The 20,142-nt window shown below is 31.6% G+C and overlaps 1 protein-coding gene across 2 annotated transcripts in view; it reads left to right on the forward strand.

Moving 5' to 3' along the window:
* Positions 1-20,142, forward strand: part of LOC129231861 (uncharacterized) — a 464,063-nt gene that overhangs the window by 2,921 nt on the left and 441,000 nt on the right. The gene's annotated exons all lie outside the window — the stretch shown is intronic.

The raw sequence follows: 20,142 nt of genomic DNA on the forward strand, positions 1-20,142 counted from the left end.
TTAACTCTGGCGATTTACCTATATCGATTACACTTCATTAGTTCTATCATAAGTAAAACGGAATAAATGAATTAGGTTAACAGCAAAATAGTTTTATCACATTTTTCTAAACACAGAATTTAGCGCAAAAGCATGACAAATTGTGTTCAGGAGTAGATAATTTTTTTACAAAAAATCAAGGAGATATCACCATTTTACTTATCGGTACGTGCTCATTTGAATAAAAACCTGAATGTTGATAGCTAAAATTTTACCAAAACCCTTATAAACCACCCAACTTATACTGAAGTACTTGAACCTTAGGCATAGTGGACAGGTGCTCTTTTGATAAAGAAAAAAAAAGTTTTTATTCCCTTTTGTTCCGAATGAAAAATGTAGAACACGGATTTGTTGCTTTTTGATCGAAATTTCAAACTTTACCCATAAATGAACTAGGATTTGTTCCGTTTGAACTTCAAGAGGACTAGGGGGTTCGATTAAGGCCATCTGCAAGATATAGAAAGTGCCAAACAAAGAGTTTTCCTAAAAAGTGGACAAGCTCCCTGTTGTTAGATTACTCCTGAATTGTCAAGGAAAGTTGTGCATTAATTAAGTTGAAGCTGATTAAACCTACGAAATTGCAAACTTGCGACTCATCCATTCAATTTAAGCATTATTTTTCTGCAAGGGTTGATAAAAATCACAATAAAAAAAATATATTAAAAAAAAACGATTTTATTTTTTAATTTTTTAATAAGATTTTTTTTTTCATTTAAATCGGATTTTTGTGATTTAAATAGAATGTTTGAACTTAAAATGTGTTTAAGTAATATTTGATACTAACAAATTAAACTGTTCAACTTAGATGTCTAAATCAGATTTTTTTTTAAAAATATATATAATGAAAAATATAACTAAAGTTGACCAGATGGGAAAATTTTGTAATTTTAGCCCCATCTGTTAACCATGATCTGCAGGCAGGTTCATTTCATAGGTTGAAAAAGACTTTCTGCAATATAAAGTCCCTTATTCGGATAAGTCTATTTCCCAAATTCCCAGACATGTTTGACAATCAAAATAAACAACATCTTCATCTTTTCTAAAAAAAGAAAATAAATAAATAAATTTCAAAATAATATAAAATTATATTAACTATGGAAATAAAGAATAAAAATAACAGATCATTGAATTATTAAATAAAATGCATAATTTAAAAATAAGAAAAACACCTGCTTCTTGACTTTTAAATCTTTAATGAAATTTATCAAGGACTGAAAAGCAGACAATTTTTTGTTGTTTGTTTAGAATTCTTGTCTTACTGATATACACATATTTCGGTCCACTGTTTTGATTCAATGGAAGTTGAAAAGGATTGTATAAGTTTATTTTAAAATGAATACTGAAATAGCTTAACTCCTAACAGGTAAATATCCAATCTAATTTATGATGCTTAACTTCATTGAAAAGAAACATCTTGTTTCATATATCCTTTGCAAGTTCTTTTCTTTTAAATTTTATTGCTATAATGATTTTTTCAAAAAGGTTTTCTTCAGTTTCAATTTACTTTCTTTAATAACAGTATGAATTTTTCTTTTGGTAAGATCGTTTATAATTAATATTTGTTCGTTTATGGTTTTTTCTAATAAAAATACTCAAACTTCATGCCGATAAAATTAATTCTTCTGAACCTTTAAAATTTTAATATTTAAAAATAATGATTCAAATCAAAATTTTTTTAATCAACTGATTTAAACCATGATTAAAATCGCGATTTAAATCAGGTTGATTTAAATCATCAGCCCTGCTTTTTTGTATAGTAAAAAACGACCATTTTAAAACTAAAAACAACTGAGAGCTGTATTTTATATGCATATAATTTAGTGAATGATCGATCAATCATAGAAAATATTTAATTTTTCTTGTCATTGAAAACCTCGACTGTAATTAACATGAATCCTTCTGTGAAAATGTAGATGGGTTACTACTGCGCAATTTTTTATTTATTTATTTATTTATTTATTTTTTTTTTGTAGTTTATTCCGATAGTTTCGCAAATTTTTGACAAAATAAATTTAAGAATTCAGACTAAGAATATTGTTGCAATCAAGGATTGCAGCCAGTCTTTATAACATTGTTAAGATAGTTTAAACTTTTTTCCCCTTTTTGAACTTCTGTGCTCTATAATTTACCACTCCATGTTTCTAAAATTAAAAAATTTCCATTAATTTGAGTTTATTTTTTCCCATTTCTTATTCATACTGAATCCCATACAAAAAAGAGCGACAAAAAATCGTAATATTTAAATAGTTACAAAATAATACCTGATGGAATCATCAAAAAAATCAAGTATTTATTATGCTGGAAGAAATGTGCACAATAGTTATGTATAAAAGTGAAAGTTACTGATGGAAAATATATTATAATGTATATATATAGAAATATAATGTAATATAATCTATTTATTTTGAAGCAGACTACATGAAAATGAAAGGCATATTTAAAATTCATTCGGTGTATCTTACGTTGAAGGATACAAACGAGATCAAATACCACCGCCCCGACAAAATAGCGTCCATGGTTCACTCGCCACATAAAGCAATGGATCGATCACATGTCTAGCTATCTACCAAATCACAAAGCGAATAAAGCTAACAGCAAACCTAGGCAAAGTAAAATCAAAAAGCGATCTTTCTTGTTAGAATAACATAATTAATTAATTTATTAAGAACTTTTAAAAATTGTTTCATTATACGAAACTGCCTGGTCCCGATAACAGTGTTTAAAATTATTTTTTTCTCCTTTTATTATGACAACATATATGTTTTTAGATTGTTCCGAATTTATTGTAAAAATTATGCTTGAATGAAAAATGATATGATTTATTTTCTTCAAATAGGAAATGTAAGCGTTATTTATCAAAAGGAAAAATGTTCTAATTTATCTCTCAGACAAATAAGAGCTTCGCATCTGTAAATGTACAGTATTCCATACCCAATCCAATGAACATTTGCAATTACTGTAATCCTGCTGCAGTATCACCAGTGGGGGGAGTGAAAATATTAGTGAATACCTAAAATACCACACCTACTTAAATGCACAGCTAAGAAAAAAAAAAAAAAAAAAACGCAGAACGAAGTAAAAATATTCTAATGACTGAAGGGTTGCTATTTGCTAAATAAATTCCCTGATGATTACGAAGAAAAAGCTAATAATTATGGGAAAAATTCTTGTAATAACGAGCAAAACAAAAACTATTGAATTAGTAAGATTTGGGAGAAAATATTAAAGGATAAGGGAAAATTTCTTTAAATTAATTATGAAAAATACAAATAATAATGTAAAAAATGAAAGAAATCTTAGTCACTAAGGAGGAGAAGGGAGAGAGTCCTGACCTTTAAAACGAAAGTGTTAACAATTAAGGGGAAATTCTGAACAGGTGAAAATTCAAAGAATTAGTTGAAGGAAGTCTGACTACTGAAAGAATAATTTTAATGACTAGGAAAAAATCTTTATAAGTAAATATAAAAGAAAAGTGGAAGAGTTATGTAAATTCTATATATAATGGCTGGGAGTTGGTAATTCCAGTGCATGAGCAAACTGTCTTTAAAATCTCACGCTAAAACAAAAACGATTTGCAGCTTTATAAGTTAGAAAATGACAACTAAAATTCTTTGTTATGAAATATAAACAGTGAACATGGTTGTAAAATGAACCATGAGTTTGATTCCTTGAAAATATTAACCGAGATCAAGCTTCAAGATACTGATTTTTGAATATCTTATGTGTATCTAGTATAGTTACGTATAAACATTTAGTTCTTTATGGTCTTTTCAATGGTCGTGAAGATAAAAATAAATAAGAAGAAAGTTAAATAATTAAATAGTAATAATATTAATATAGTTAAGTTACAACATTTATATATATATATATATATATATATATATATATATATATATATATATATATATATATATATATATATATATATATATATATATATATATATATATACAGTCGACGCTCGATATAACGACCATCTCCGTCCCAGAGAAAAAGGTCTTTATAACGAGTGGTCGTTATAAGAGGTATAAATTTAAAAAATGTACACCGTCATCATGCATGCCCAAGTAAATGCCCAAATGTTTTTTATCATAGGAATTTTTAGAAAAGTAGTGTGCAAAATATTATGACAGAATATTAAACAAGTTTTAAAGTAGAAAATATAGGGAGGAAAATGTTACACACTTTCAGATCTACTACTACTTCTTCTACCACAACAATTTCTGAAGATAAAACCAGAAACAGAGGTCTGCCTTTTTAACAGACGTGATTTTTGCAAATCATTATTTTCTGTTTCAGATATAGGTGATAAATTGTGTTTCTCTTGCTTTCCAGAGAAACATTTAAAAGTCCCCCGAGAACCCCAAATCTTTAAAAATAGTAGATTCAAATATCAAACTACCAATACATCTGTCAACTCCCTTTTCTTAGGAATCTGGAATTTTCTCGATTTTTCCTTCCATTATTTTTTCTGTGCTAGCTGTGGTAAATGGTAATCTCCCCCCCCACCCCCTCTTAAAGTTGGATTTGACATTGAAAACTTCAGGCAGATGTCCGTAAACAATAATCAATGTCATTTTAAGCTACAAATTCGTTTTATTGGAAAGAACACAAGAAGTAGCGTCCGCTGATTCGGTCGCTGTATTGGATTAGACGATACAGAACGGTCGTTATAACGAAAGCAAATTAACATAAAGTTCATAAGAACAAAGTTGGGACTTCTACCACTGGTCGTTATAATGGGACGGTCTTTATAATGTGTGGTCGTTATAATGAGCGTCGACTATATATATATATATATATATATTTTTTTTTTTTTTTCAACACAAAAAAAGTGAACGATGTTGAAACTTAGATGGTGAAACAACTGTTTGATGTTTAAGACAAAGTCATGGAAAGATTTCAAAGCGCTAAAGGCTAAACAGAATCATTTATCCGCAGATTCAATGAAAAGAAAAAAATTGTGGTCTTGTACCATACATGTGGAAAATATATTAATGACGTCCTGCTTTATTTCATTTTTTTTCCATGCTATATTTTATACCTTCGCGCAATCAATTATAGTTACTGACTTTTTTTACACGTTCATTTAATCCATTATGGTTACTAACTTTCACGCGATAAATAAAAAGGGATATTCACGAAAACTTTTCCTTTTTTTTTCCCCTTCCGAAAAAAATCACAATGGAGCCGTGGAAATATGCGGGGAATTCTTTAAGTGTTGGCGAGTATTTTTATCGTTGTAATTCTTTTTGCCGAATCTTTTTTATTCTTTTACTGTACGTTGATGTCATGTTTCTTTCACAGCTTTTCGATGTTAATTTTTTTTCCGTGTTGCCGTCACTGTGATCTGAAAGGAAAAATGCATCCCTACGAATTGTTTCTGGGAACTTCTCATATGCGGAGGATAACAAAGAAACTTATACAACGCTTTCCGATTATAATTTTAATAATTTGTAAAATATATTCGTAACCAATAGAATGTCGACGACTACGTGTGTTAATCCACAGATAGGTGATTTTATTACAATATTTTCACTACAGGGCCATTCCACGGAAAAGTCAATCCTTTGTCCCGCACGTGACGTTTCATATATTTCATTAAAAAGTAATAATTTTAAAGGGTAATACCGAAATGTTTTGGCTCAAGAAATCACACATAAATTGAGGCAGTGAGATGCAAAGGGATGTAAGTGGCAAAATTAAAAATTTGGAGATAACCAGTACAAATAGTAGGGAAGCCTGTCCTCTTTCTTGGAGCAAGAGATAGAATTAATAGCCCTGGTAGGTGCTGCTGTATAGCATGATTTATAAAAAAAAAAGTTCAATGAAAGCCAACTTAGGACGTTATCTTTAAACACATTTTACTCAAAACTTGAAAATGTCCACTTACATCCCTTTGCTTCTCACAGCCTCAATTTGTAACTTGTTAAGCAGAAGAAAATTATTCAGTAAGAAAATTGTTCATTAATATTTAAGACATTAATTTTAATGAAATATATGAGGCGTTACGTGGGTTACAAAATGACCGTTTTCCGTGAAATGGTCCTACTGCCATTTGCGTAATTTTGAACCCCTATTTCTCTTTTTTAATTCCTTTTCGTTTGCCTCCGTAAAGTTCACGGGTTGAGGTTCTGTCTCCTTATTTCTCGTGCCCGTGATATTTCCGGGCTACAGCGTACCAACAAAAGGGAGGGGGCACTTTTATGACCGTTTTCTTGAAAATAATAAGATCGTTAAGGGGTGAAACTGTCCCACACATTTTTTAACACTTTCAATGCATTTGTTGTAATAGAACAAAAGAAACGCTCTCAAACTATTGTACAGTTCTAAAAATTAATAGATAGCAATTATTAAATTCATTAAAGAGGTATAATTAGCCTGTTTAACGCTATTCAATCATTTAGGGTAACTTTGGGTCACGTCAGAAATGATATGCTAAATAAATTATTTTAATAAAAGTGGTGCAACTTTAATGCAGCAAAATAAAATTTCTATACGTTTAAAATCTTACCTTTGTACTTCAAAATATCACAAGTTTTCTGTCATTTATATTTCTTGAACAGAGTTTCTTGATTTTTTTTTTTTTTTTTTTTTTTTTGATGTATGGAATCCTATTTAGTATCCCCTTGTTGTCAAGAATTGCTTACTTGCAATGAAAATGAAAAATATTCTAAATAATACTTATTGTCATTAAAAAGCAACACTTTTTTTTTAAACATTAAATATCATTCCAATAAAAATTTCATATTCTAGTACGAACATAGTCGCATGCTATACATTTACAAGAATTGAATTTATAGCTCACAATTCGTTTTGATGTTTTCTATGAAATCATTATTATGAAGAATGTAGTACATGATTTATAAAAGCCAATAAAGACCGGATTTTTATTCAGAAAAGACCGGCTTTTTTAATAAAAGCCAGCCATCATGAACTGTTTTAGAAAAGGCCGGCTTTTTTTGCAGCCCTGGTTTAAAACTTATATTTCATAACCTGCCAGCCGAGTGCAGTATTAGACTTTCTAGTCTCTCTTTAAAGTCCAGTATACTAAAAACTTTGAAATGACGCAAAGTTCATCTCATCAGTATGGCTCAAAGCCATCATCAATGACTCATTTAAAAGACGCTTTGCTACTAAAAATAAATAAAAAGAATCGCTAATAAAATAATCGCGTAAAATAATAAAAAGAATCGCTCTTATAGTTTTAAGGAAAGTGAGGCCATCTCTAGGACTCATTGTCCGTCTTCATTTCTTGACGTCAGTTCAAGGCTTCTGGTGAAAGTAAATTAGGTCATTTCAACTCCATCTGGTACATTTTGGATCCTAGTATCCTGTTTCTCAACAGGTAGTAACCTAAGCTTTCTTTGTGCGCTGGCCTTCTCATATTTCGGAAGTCCCATTACTTATTATTTTTTATTTTTATATGGACGATGTGATTTCTTGGCTAAAACATTTTTTACTTGTCTCAATTTGTACACCATAAGTCTTAACCCAAGTAACACTCGTTACGATTAAACGTGCCGTTTCTGTAAGTTATTTGTTTTGTGGTAAAAGTCTGTAATATTCTGATATTCTAGTATGTTTCACCCACCAAATTATTGTCATTACGGAAAAAAAAGAATTCCTTTATATTTCACCGAAATGAAAAATTAGTAAGAAATAATTCTTAAAATAGTTTTCTCAAGGTTCATTACCCTTTTTTTTTTTTGGCATCTCGAAAGGTGTTCTTCGTACAATTTATTATAGGTCAAGAAAAATTAATTTTATAGGAAAACTAAATTCATTTTGTAAGGATCGGTTATCTCAAGTCCAATTTAAGAAAATGGGTTGAATTTCTAACGTAATTGATTTAACACGTTAATTATTTTCTATTTTCAAAAAGCAGTTGTCAGAAAACTACGTCCTTCTTCTAAACTAAAGGGCAGAATTTAATTTTCGCAGATTCAATTCATGCAAAAATTGATTACACTGCGCGGCAAAATAATAATGATAATAATACTAATGCTGCCGACACCATTCTTGCTGATTCTTATGTAAAATGACCTCCAAATGAATCCAAATATGACTGTTGTTTTCCTCCGTCATCCACTAGCTTCTCAAGATTGTTCCCCCCGTTTTTTTTTTCTTAGTTTTCAATATTATCATACCCGTAATTTTGATTTGAAGCGAAAAGGTACATTATATTAACTGTTAGCAGTGGCGTCGCTTTGGGGGGGGGGTCCATTCCGGGTGTCACCCGTCTGGGGGTGACACTCAAAGTGGAATTACAATTTTTTGAAAAATACATTTTTAAGACCTCATATTTGAAAACTTTCCGAGGGAAAACCTCCGGCCCCCCCCCCCCCTTTTATTTGTTTTTCATACATTAACCTACTTAAAATTTGGTTTTACTCAAGTGTAGTTGTTTCTGAAAATTGGATGAACTTCATGTTTTCAGGTGTTTACATAAAACTTTATTTTACTTTTTCTTTTGCGTTTGTAGGAAGGGGGGGGGGGGTGACACCCCAAATTACCGCACCCATGCTAGGTACGCCACTGCTGTTAGTATTCCTCTGAAGAGCTAGAGAGGTGAAAAGTTCAAAAGCATGGATATTTGTAACAAGGAGGGAGACTTGGGGGTAATTCAAAAATGTCAGCAAAAATGTCTTTTTTTTATCGTGCTATTTTTCCACAATTTTTTTAATTGCTTTTCAGTGTAAACCAGAGTATCGGACTCACTCGTGTAAGCTCCATGTCTAAAAATATGTTTACGCTGAAAAAAGGAAAAAAAAAAAAAACTCTTGAACGTGCCCCACTCTGCTTCCGAGTCATATTGTAGACCTTCAGTGAACAAACTTACTGAATATTGTACAGGGTGAGCATAAAGTCTTGCCTTGATTATTAAAATTTATCATAGAATAATCTTTTAACGTAATAATTTAAATCTGGCGGTGCTACATTGGTTAGTGTTACTAGTTTGATGAAAACTAGTACCACTAACATAATGTAACAGCATCAAATTTAAATTATTATTTTAAAACGGTTATTCTGTAATACATTTTTTTTTATAATCAGGCAAGACTTTATGCTCAGGTATTCGTTCAAGTGATCTTGAATACATTGAAGTCTTCAAAATTATGATGTGAGTAAGAATACGTAATCTCTTTCATAACGCAAGTTTCTTTTTATATAAGTCAGAACTTTTTGTAAAACATAGCACTTTTTTTGACCTATTCAAAAACAAACATTTAAAATAACAATAAAAAATCTTATTTTACAAATTTACCGCTTTGTGCTTGATTAGTTTCAGTAAAACGATGATAATAGTAATGTCGTAAAGGTTAAAGAGTATCTTATCCCGTTACAGTGTTAGAATTATGTGATCATTTTAAATGCTGAGTTGGCGTTGCATTTTTGAACATTAACTGTTTGTTTGTGAAGCTTCAAGTAAGTTCAGTGCATTTACAAGACTTCGTTGACCTTGAGTGGCTTGAATCTTACACAGTAAAAATGAACCATTTCTAAGTGCACTAAGGAATCAAGCGTAGAACAGGCATCACTCCCCACTGTGTATAATTGACTTTGCTTACGTTTGCCGCTGCCGATGGTTAAAAAAAAAACCTTCTTCAACCCCTGCAGGTTTGATTCCCCCCCCCTACCCCCCAAGAGAACAAAGTAACTCCCGGATTTTAGCTTCTTTCTTAGATTTGTTTCTTCAAGACGTTTATGAAGCATGCGATCATGTTTAGAACATGAATTGCAAATTATACGAATTAGCGCGGGGGAAAAAAAAAGAGAAAAAGTTATCTTACGCGTATTTCAAGCGTAGTCTTGTTTCGGTTGCGAATTAATGACGTCTCAAACACTAGAAACATTTTTCTCAGTTTAAGAAATAGTGTAATTTAAGGAAAAAATTATTTAAAAAAAAAATATTTTTTAAGACTCAGAACTATCAAAATATTTTGTAGAAGTGTATCCAAGACCGTTTTATTTTGATAGTTTTATAGAGCTCTATTTTCGTTTTGTAATCACAATCAGTGGTGCAGCGAAAGGGACAGAGACATTGGTTTTAACATAAATGAGTACTCTACTACAGTAGTTTAAACACATGAAAGGACTTTTTTTTGATCAAGAAACCCCCCGGACAGTATTTTTAATCCCCCCCCTCCCGACGTCCAGACGGTGTTTTTGATCAAGAAACCCCCTCCAGACGGTTTTTCTGGCTGCGCTAGTGATCTCATTTATATATTTTTAAACACCGTATAACCAGAAATCTTTAGAACCACAACTGAGCCGCCTCACACCTTTGCAATAAACGCCTTAAAAAATGGAATAGTTTATAAGCATCAATAAGTCATTCTTAGGCCTGTGTAGATAATGGCTTAAGGTTTTTACGTTGTGATTAAAAGCGAGTGCGCAGGACATCACTTTATAATTATTATAAACACATCTCAAATATGCCATCCATGACTTTTAAATTATTGAAGCTAGCTCGAATTTCTATTAATTTGAGGATTAGTTTCGATTTCTGTACACTACTCTTGTTAGATTATTATTGGTAGTAAACTCTGCCCGATAGTAATGATAAAATATACGGCATTTGATTATTTGGAGTCTTGGTGACCATTTGGTGTTGATAGCTTGGTGATTATTTGGTGACTGAGCGACCATTTGCGACATCTTGGTGATGTCTTGTCAAATTTGATGCCACCCCTTTTCCGAATTTTGTGCGAACATAACTTTAATCCATCTTTTATACATTTATATTATATTAAAAACAACATGTTCACTACCCCATTCTTAAAAGTGTTTTCTAATACAATTAAAATTTAATTTTCTATTAAAAAGTAAGAAAATATATATTTCTCTGGCGCAATAAGTTTGTGATAAGTGGGGTAGAAAGTACTCAAAATCATATATAACACAAATTAACTCCTTTAAAATTAATTAATCGAAACTGCTGACCGAGACGCTGCAATTCCAAAACACTTCTGATTAAACATAACTTCCTAATCCCAAATCATAACTGCCAACGCTCCCAATTTGTTCGGGAAACTCCCAAAGTTCGATACCCTTTCCCGAATTCCTTAATGAAGTAAATATCTCCAAAATTTTCATAAAAGCAAAGGAATTCTCAAAGAAGGAGGAGTTTTTAGTGATTAGAAATTCAGGAAAATTTTCTACTATAATACGATCACTATTGGGAAATCGAAATCTTTGAAAGCAAAAACCTCTTTTTAAAACTTTTATCCCAAAAAGTGGGGCGAAACGTTCCCGATTTTTGTCTTAACTACCTAAATATTTTACCTGCTGCAACGAAATTTTAAGCATAATTCCTCCCAATTTTTTTCATTTAATGTTTGCTTCTATGCCAAATTATTTTCCATGCTATAATGATTAAGTGATGATAGATGCTAAAAGTTACGTTATGTGTTGATTTTTTCTTACATAAATTAGGTGTATTTAAAAACTTACCGAAATCTTAGAAACTAAAAATTTAGTAAATAAATGGTTAAACGAAAACAAAATCACACAAACACCCAAAAAGCAGAAGTTTCTGAATTAAGGAATTTCGAAGCCAAATATAAGGAACCCAGGTGTGAGACTTAGCTCCTCATTTCTTAATGCGAACGCATTAAGGAAAAGGGGATGTTCTCAGGATCTAGTCCTAGCAAACATAAGAGAGGAGAAATCATGCGTGATTTCTTTGATTCGCACTCCCAAGCAAATGCAATTACTAGAGTTCCCACTATAATAACGAAGCGAAGAGCGAACTCAATGAAACTAAGGTATCTAAATGATAGCATTTCAATGATGTTCAACAACTACTTCTGCAGATTCTCTGCATTATTTACCACATCAAGGATATATCGTTGGAAGAGAATTTTAGTTTGAAATCTTTCGGTTACTGTTGCATGGATGCACATTTTGTGCAACATGAAAAGCCATTCTGCTTGCTTCGAAGTGTAATTTAGAAATCTGCTAAAGGCAATTTAGAAGATAAAAATGCTCTAATTATGAAAACTGGCATAGAAGGTTTGTCCCAGAAAGTTTTGCACATACAGTCGAGTTCCGACTTACGCGAGGGATGCGTTCCAAGACCCCTCGCTTAAGTCGAAATTTCGCGTTGTGCAAAAGGGTTTGTGTAAAAACCTTTAAAACCATATCCAATTATTTTAGACACTTGTAAACACCACCTCAAACTGTTAAAAACCATTTCTTAACTATACAGAACTGTTTCTTACAAAAAAAAAAAAAGAATTTTTATTTGTATTTTAAACTAAAAAAAAAAGTTTTATTCAACATAAAATACTGCTACGATGCACAAAATCAAATATCAATGGGAAAGAAAAACATACAATAAACCAGTACGGTATATAGTAAGAAAAACAAATGCACTAAGTTGTACTGTACATTAAATCCAGTTACGATATTTGTAACTTAAAAAAGTGAGGATGATGATGATTTATGCTGCGTGATCTCAAATTTTGAAATACTTCCTGGTTTCTTTCATTCATAATACAATAGCAACTTCCATTTTCATAATTTTTTGCATTTTGCTTAGGTACAACTCGGTGAACTTGGACGGATTTCCTTTTCTAGACTGTTAATTGTACGTATAGAAGATTCACTCATACCTAGTTGTCGTGCTACCTTTGCCGCACTTTTTAGTTGAGTTTCAGATTTTCGAGAAGCTTTAGCTTTTCTTCCATTGTCAGAAACTCTCTTTTTCTTTCTATATTCACAAACTTTAGATGAGACAGCGCTCTTAGGTGTCATTATATTTCATCAACTTTCGCATTTAGATTGAAAAAAAAAAAAAAAATAAATGGAAAATGTGGACTAGAGAGAGTTATTTGTGTAAGCGGTGTGGGAACTTTCACTCTCAGCGATGCTAAAGGGATGAAAGTCCATTAACGAAAAAAACGTGTTGAGTAAAAAATAACAAAGCCGAAACTTACGCACCACTATTCCCTTCCGAAAAGTTTCGTGTTGAGGGCGAGGAATTCGCGTTCGGTCTAAAATTCTTTACTGGTAAAAAAATCGCGTTATAGTCATTTCGCGTAAGTCGGATCGCGTTGTAGCGGGAGTCGACTGTATTTTGATGGTGAAGAATGCACAAAGTTTTACATTCTAAGTTGATTGGTTTTGTGCATAGTTAAGGTCATACACTTATTTTATAAGAGAAAACATTATGGTTTTATTGAATATTTTCTAGAAAATAGTCGCACTTTTTTCTTTATGGTACACATCAAATTTTGCACAGTTAGTTTAAAGTTTTATCGCTCCTTTGCAACCACGATTTCTTGAAAATCTTGAAATTTACAGCAAATGTCTCATCTTTACAAATTGCAATAAAACCTGTAAAGTTGACCACCCCTTGTAAGTGGACCAGTTTTGTCTGGTACAGGATTTGTCCTATATCATGTACATCAACCTCTATACGTTAACCACCTGTATAAGTTAAGCACTAAAGTACTGCACCGCAAGTGATCAACTTACGCAGATTTTACTGTATCTGTTCAGCAAGAACTAGTAATTGCAATGCCGGTACATCGAATACCGGTATTTTTTCAAAATACAACAAATTTATAAACAAATTGGAAATTTGTTTTGAAAATTACAGTATACATAAAAAAAGAACTATGTATTTTGTAATGAAACTTGCATTGAAATAGTATTTTATTTTTGGCCGTAAATTTTCGCTTGAAAAAAAAAAGTGGAAATTTTTCACTTTTTTTTAATGGGGGCAAAGTGAAAAATGAAATATTTTCTACTAGATTAGTCTACTAAAAATATTTTTGATCAAATGAATCAGTAAATAAATGGTTAAATGAATAAATGGAAAGATACTGAAAAAAATAAAAGAGTAATTAAATAAATAAGTTAATGTATGAGGACAAATAAATGAGCGAGTAAAAGAGTGAATGAATAAGAAAATAAGTGTATGAATGAATAAATGAATTACTAAATTAAGGTATGTTAATAAAGTAATTAATAAAGAATACGTAAGAGATATAATAAATGATTGAATAATTAAACGAAATTAACTTTTTCACTTTGCCCCGCATGTACTTGTCTAATTGTACAAAATATTTTAAATAGAAAGAATGTCAATATTAACTAAATAAATACTGCACTGAATATTAGAAGGTCTTAATTAATATTTTAAATGTTAATTACTAGAACTTTATACCAGATAATACCAAAAATAATTTTCGACTTACGACAAAATATTACAATATGAATTTTTGAAAATTGCTTGTATTACCATATTCTTTGATTTTCATTGGTAATTTTTTCTTGACGGGAATAGATTACATGTGTTGCTACATGTTAAAATATTACTAGATAGGTAGCTTTAAAATCAGAGTAAATATTTCATCATTTCACTTTGGCCCGCTTCTTCGCTTTGCCCCACATTCCCATACTATAAAAGGGATCCTTGGTTGCTCGGTTCATCGTGAATAATATTTTCATAAAAATTCATATCTTACACCATGGAACGCTTAGTTAAACGGACAAATTTTATCTCGTGGTAGTACGGTGACAGATACGTAAGGTGACGTCCTGTTTTCAAATACCTTTTCCCGTTGTCCTCGCACAAACTGAAATGTCCGTTTTCTGAAGTGACGGAACTGAACACTGAATGATTCAACCAAAATTCACTAGGTGGAGCTGTTTGTGCAGTTTATACTAATAAATTAAGTCATGCATAATTATAGAATATATTTTATGTTTGCCTGGGCCTAATACACTCTTAGAAATAATATTTTCGCTTTTGACTAATTTGTGGGCTCGCGAAAATTCACAGTGGCAAATCGCAGTTTTAAAGCACTGTTGATTTTTAAAAAGTAAAATTGTATGAAATTCTGAAAAGACTTTCATTCATATTTAAATTCAGCACCAAATGTATTCAAGCAAATATCATTCAAATGACAATAAAAAAAAAAAATTACGTACATTCTTCTCGTTTAAGTGGTCCTTTCTGTTTTTTCCGTCATAAACTATAATTTAAAAAATCCATTTTTAAAATATACTCGTGCAAATGCCTAAATTGGGTAGGTAAATGTCCCTTTTTGAGGAAAAAAAGAGGTCACATGACTTATACAACATGTGAAACTCTGACAGGATCAAATATTTTCAGGCCTCTTCCCAAAAAGGTTAAAGAAAATTCTCCATGAAATGCGTAATAATTTCGACTTTATATTTCTTCTGGTGCGATGAGGACGTAATTTCAACATACAACGGGAATAGTGCCGGGTGACGTGACGTCATAAACTGCAGCTGTCGGAATAGCGTCCAGCAAAAGTTACATGAGCCTGCTTTTCTATCATTTGCTAAATACGATCCAAATACGTATCTCTCTAGAAAGGTTTTTTCTTTCTCTCTCAAAACTCAGACTTTTCTTTCAGACCTCAATTTGGACAAGGTGTACAATTCCCGTTCCATATAGAATTTACCCTCTCTTTGAACTAAATTTTAACTAAAAATTCACGAGAAAATTATGAATTTAAAAAGTATAAGTTCTAACGTAAATACATGAGTACACGCACCATTTTTTTTTTTTTTTCATGTTGAATTTTTCTTCTGATCTTAACTAAATATTCATGAGAATTTTGTTTCGAAGTATAACTTCTAATGTTAGTACATGAGTACGAGGTACACGCACCTTTTTTTTTTCTTTGGTATGTTGAATTTGCACTCTCATCTTAACTAAATATTCATTAAAAAAGTAAATAAGTGAATAAAGAAGAAACTTCTAACGTGAGTACATGCACTCTTTTTTTCCTTCTTATATTTGAAGATATCCAACTCGACTATTACTTAAAATCCAGCTGCGTGCTTGTGAGTTAAATACCTCATAGATAGCCCTACTGCTCTTATGTTCCAGCTAAGATTAACGTAATTGCATACCTCGCAATGAAGCAGCGCGTCCTTGCTTTGTAATAGACTAAAAGCAATTTTAACCTTGAAGTTCATTTTGTAAAACAAAGGTTTTTAACACACATATCCTAAGAAACACTTTCCATTCAACTTGTTTTTTTTCGTAAAAGCTTCTATTTTCTAGCCTCAAGTCACGCCTTCAAAATATTAATCACAAGATTATTTAAATTATTTTTTTTTCTTCTCATCAATTACCGTCTTGCAGTCTAATGAGATTAAGCGACACGGCTAATTAGAATTGCTGTGGCGAAGCACTCATTCACAACAAGTTCTAAGAAGACTTTGAGTAGTAAATCCTTTTTCTTGAGGCTCTTATGTAGCCTCAGTATTGCTTTTGTCAGTTTATCTGCGCGAAATAGAATTTTCTTCGTTTGTGGCATTTTTGGAAATGCTTAATCATTCCTGATTAATTTACGCCTCACTGTAGCGGAGACGCAAAGGGAAAAACAGTTAACAAATGTCATACATGCTGATGCTGATCTTTCATCACATTATCTCGTGGAAGCACCACCAGCATTAAAATTCAACACGATTGGGCATTAACTAAGCTTCAATCTTTGTCAGACTTTAAAGGAGCAGATAAGTTTATTTTTTATACTAACATCGATCTGTAGTGAAAAACAACTTAATTTCATACGTAACGATTTTTGATAAATATTGCTTTCATTCTTCATTAATTTATACTGTGTAGTCATGAATCATGAAGCAAAAAACAATAAAATGGTTGACAACTGTCATACGTGCAGCTATTACATAATATTCTTTTAAGACATTGTCTTTAAAATCTCAGCACGTATGCGTACTAATCATTCATGTATTAGTTTAGAGAAATCATCTTTGTCTAATGTAAAATATATCTTAATTTATTAGTGCGAATGTAGATCAATTTTTCTTTATTCAAAACATGCTCACATTTCTCATATAACTTCACTTCATCCATCAAACTTTTTGAATACTTTTATATTATTTTCTCCTCATTATGAAATACAGGAGGAAAATTGGCACGTATAGTAGCAATTTCAAATCATTTCAGTTTAATGTAAGACATCGTCATATTATATATAGCCAATGATCGAGCAACTTTCCTGACGTCATCAACAATGAAACTCGCGCCACGGCATAATAATTTGATAATATGTTTTGGTAATGTTTAAAATGCAGGGAAGGGATTTATTGTGACTGGGCTGAACTGGATCCGGTAACTTAACTGTTTTACTGGTAAGACTGTGTCCTTTTAGGAGAACGAAGAAACGAAAAAAATGGTCAACGCTATCTACTGGAGCTTAGGATTAATCCACTGGAGTTAGAGTTAAAATTTCAACTATCAAAATATCATCAAACAGGCAATTGATTCGTTCAAATGTAGAAGCAATTTTCATCCCTTATATCTTGACGGTCGATTTTCCAATTTCAGTATAATGTAAGACATAAAATAATGCTTATTTAACTCAAATTTTTTCTCAAGAGTTTTTTTTCTTTCCAACGCAATTTTTTTATAAATCTCAGTATGTGCACGAAAGAAACTTCCATTTTAGATTGCTTTTCCAAAAAATTAATATTCTAGTAAAAATATTATGTTTTATCGGTAAAATATTTAATGAATGTATCTTTTTCATGTGTAAAACCCCTGATCCAAGTCAAACAAAATACAAAGATCCTAAAATCTCTGTTAAAAATCCAAAATCTTCCTTAGAGAAAAACTCAAGCTTGACAGCCTCATACATCTAACTCTGGAATTTACGTCTCAACAGCAAATAATAGATGCAAGAAGCTATTATACTGCGGGGAAAGCATGATCATACTGCAAATAGAAAAGCAAAAATCATGCTTGAAGGACAATGATTGCTTGAAAGGACAAAGAAAAAACAATTATAATAAGAAATATTCAATTTCAAAATACGGTGAAATGATGGTAGGTCGAGTGGGTAGAAAGGAATTATTTCGTTTTAAAATAAAGTGAAATGATGATGAGTAGGTAGAAAGAAAGCTAAAATATCTTTTAAAAAAATTATAATTATTTTTGCACACAATCGTACTTTATTTCTATGCGCTACTGTGGTATTTACGTTTTGGATTTCTTCTTGTATGGTAGTTTTGTCCAACGTCACTAAGTATGCACTTACGGACAATTTCATTTCATAAATTGTTTTTATTCTCTCGAAATTGTTTGTTCTGCTGAGAGTAAAATGTCGAAGAGCGTTTCGCCAAGCGAATAAAGCAGGAGTCATTTCAAAAATATTTTTCATGAAAGCATTTCAGACATTCATTTTGAATTTAAATAGTTTAGTTTCAGTAGCGAAGTATTTTTTTTTTTTTAAACTTATAATAACCATTCTCCATTAATAACCATTTTCAGTTTAAAACTCTCGATTCTATTGTTAAGACCTTTTAAGGTATTCAACGAAACAAAAATGTAATTACAAATACCCCCCCCCCCCTAAAAAGCACACACACAAAGGGTAAGACTTTAGGGATGGTTTTTGTAATTTTTTCCCGGGTTAAAAAATCGTAACATTCAATTAATGCCTTTTGTATTCACCTTCATCTTAGCCATATCGTTAAAAGTTTATTGTGAAGAAAAGACTTTCTAAAAGTGTTGAAGAATGTTCAGTGGCGTCACTACGGGGGGGGGGGGGGCGGGGGGGCGGTCCGCCTTGGATGTCAGCAGTCTGAAGGGTGACACCCGAAGTATAATTGCAAGTTTTTGAGAAATATGAAGCTAAAATGCATTTTTAAAACTAGAAATTTGAAAAGCTTCCGGGTGGAAACCACCCAGACCCCTTCTCTCTCGCCCCACATCATGGAGTGGATACTGTACTTAGGATTAGGTTCATATTGTCAATATTTCGAACTAGTAGTGACTTCCTCTTGTACCAAAAAGCTGAAACCCATTATATTTCCCTGTGTTTGAGATATGTTTGAAATAATTAAGGGCCATCAATTTCATACACCCCCTTACTTTTTTGGACTGTCGACGCACACATGCGTGTAGGGTAAGTTGTATAGATCGCGCTCATTGTTTTTATTTGTCTTTTGTACATTATCCCACTTAAAATTTCGTTATAATATAAATGTAGTTATTTCTGAAAACTGTATGAATTTCATGTTTACATAGAATGATAAAACCTTTTTTTTTTCCTTCTGCAAGGGAGGGGAGGGAGGGGGGCAAATTACCGCCCCGGGTGTCACACATGCTTGGTACGCCACTGAGAATGTTAACATCTCTCAAAATTAACATCAGATTCTTTTTATTTTCAGCAAGCATGATACCCATCTTATGCGAATGGAATCGTGAGTTCTTCAGTTCATCTTAATCGGTGCCATTTTGAATACCTGAGACGCTATCTTGTGTAAGACGATATAGTCTATATTTTGAGATGATATTTTAGATTTTCTAAAATTTATTCACTAAGTGAACAGATTCTTGAATCTTCTATGCGAGTGCTGTTTGCACAGGTGTTAATTCCTCTTCTGATACATTAGTGGCTTGCTGAAAGGATTAGGTACACGAAAAAAATGTCGTGTCCTTGACGTTGATGATCTTTATTCCGTTCACTGCGTGATTTTGAGTAGTACACCAGATCATCATACCCGTGCACCAAAAGACGATATTGCTATTTCATTGATAAAGTTTGTTATTTGGTGTGTTTAAATAAAAATTTAGTACAGTAGACCCTCGTTTTACTCGGAAATTACGTTCAGCGAAACTGCAGCTCATATCAAGACCGCGTAAATTGAGGCTTAATAGTAGTTTTGAAATAGGGGTTAGGTTCCATAGATTTGAAAATATATATATATATATATTTCTAGTGATAGAAAAATATATAATAAGTTAAATGTAATTATTTCAGTAGGGGAATATGGGGCAAAGAGTGAAATGGTTAAGATCACTGAGTATTTTCAAAATGAACATATCGGAAATTTGTTTTGAAAATTTCAGTACAAAAAGAAAGAACATTGTATTTGATAATAAAACTTGCGTTGAAACAGTATTTTTTATTTTGGCAGTAAATTTGAGTCTTCAAGGAAAAGTTGAAAAATGTCACCCTTTTTTTTCATGGGGCAAAGTGAAAAATAAAATATTTTTCTAATGAAATATTTTATATTCGATTGTAAAACATATTTTTGATCAAAAGAATCAGTAAATAAAAAACTTAAACGAATAAATGAAAA

This window comes from Uloborus diversus, chromosome 10 (assembly GCF_026930045.1).
Source record: "Uloborus diversus isolate 005 chromosome 10, Udiv.v.3.1, whole genome shotgun sequence".
In the NCBI taxonomy this organism is placed as follows: domain Eukaryota; kingdom Metazoa; phylum Arthropoda; class Arachnida; order Araneae; family Uloboridae; genus Uloborus; species Uloborus diversus.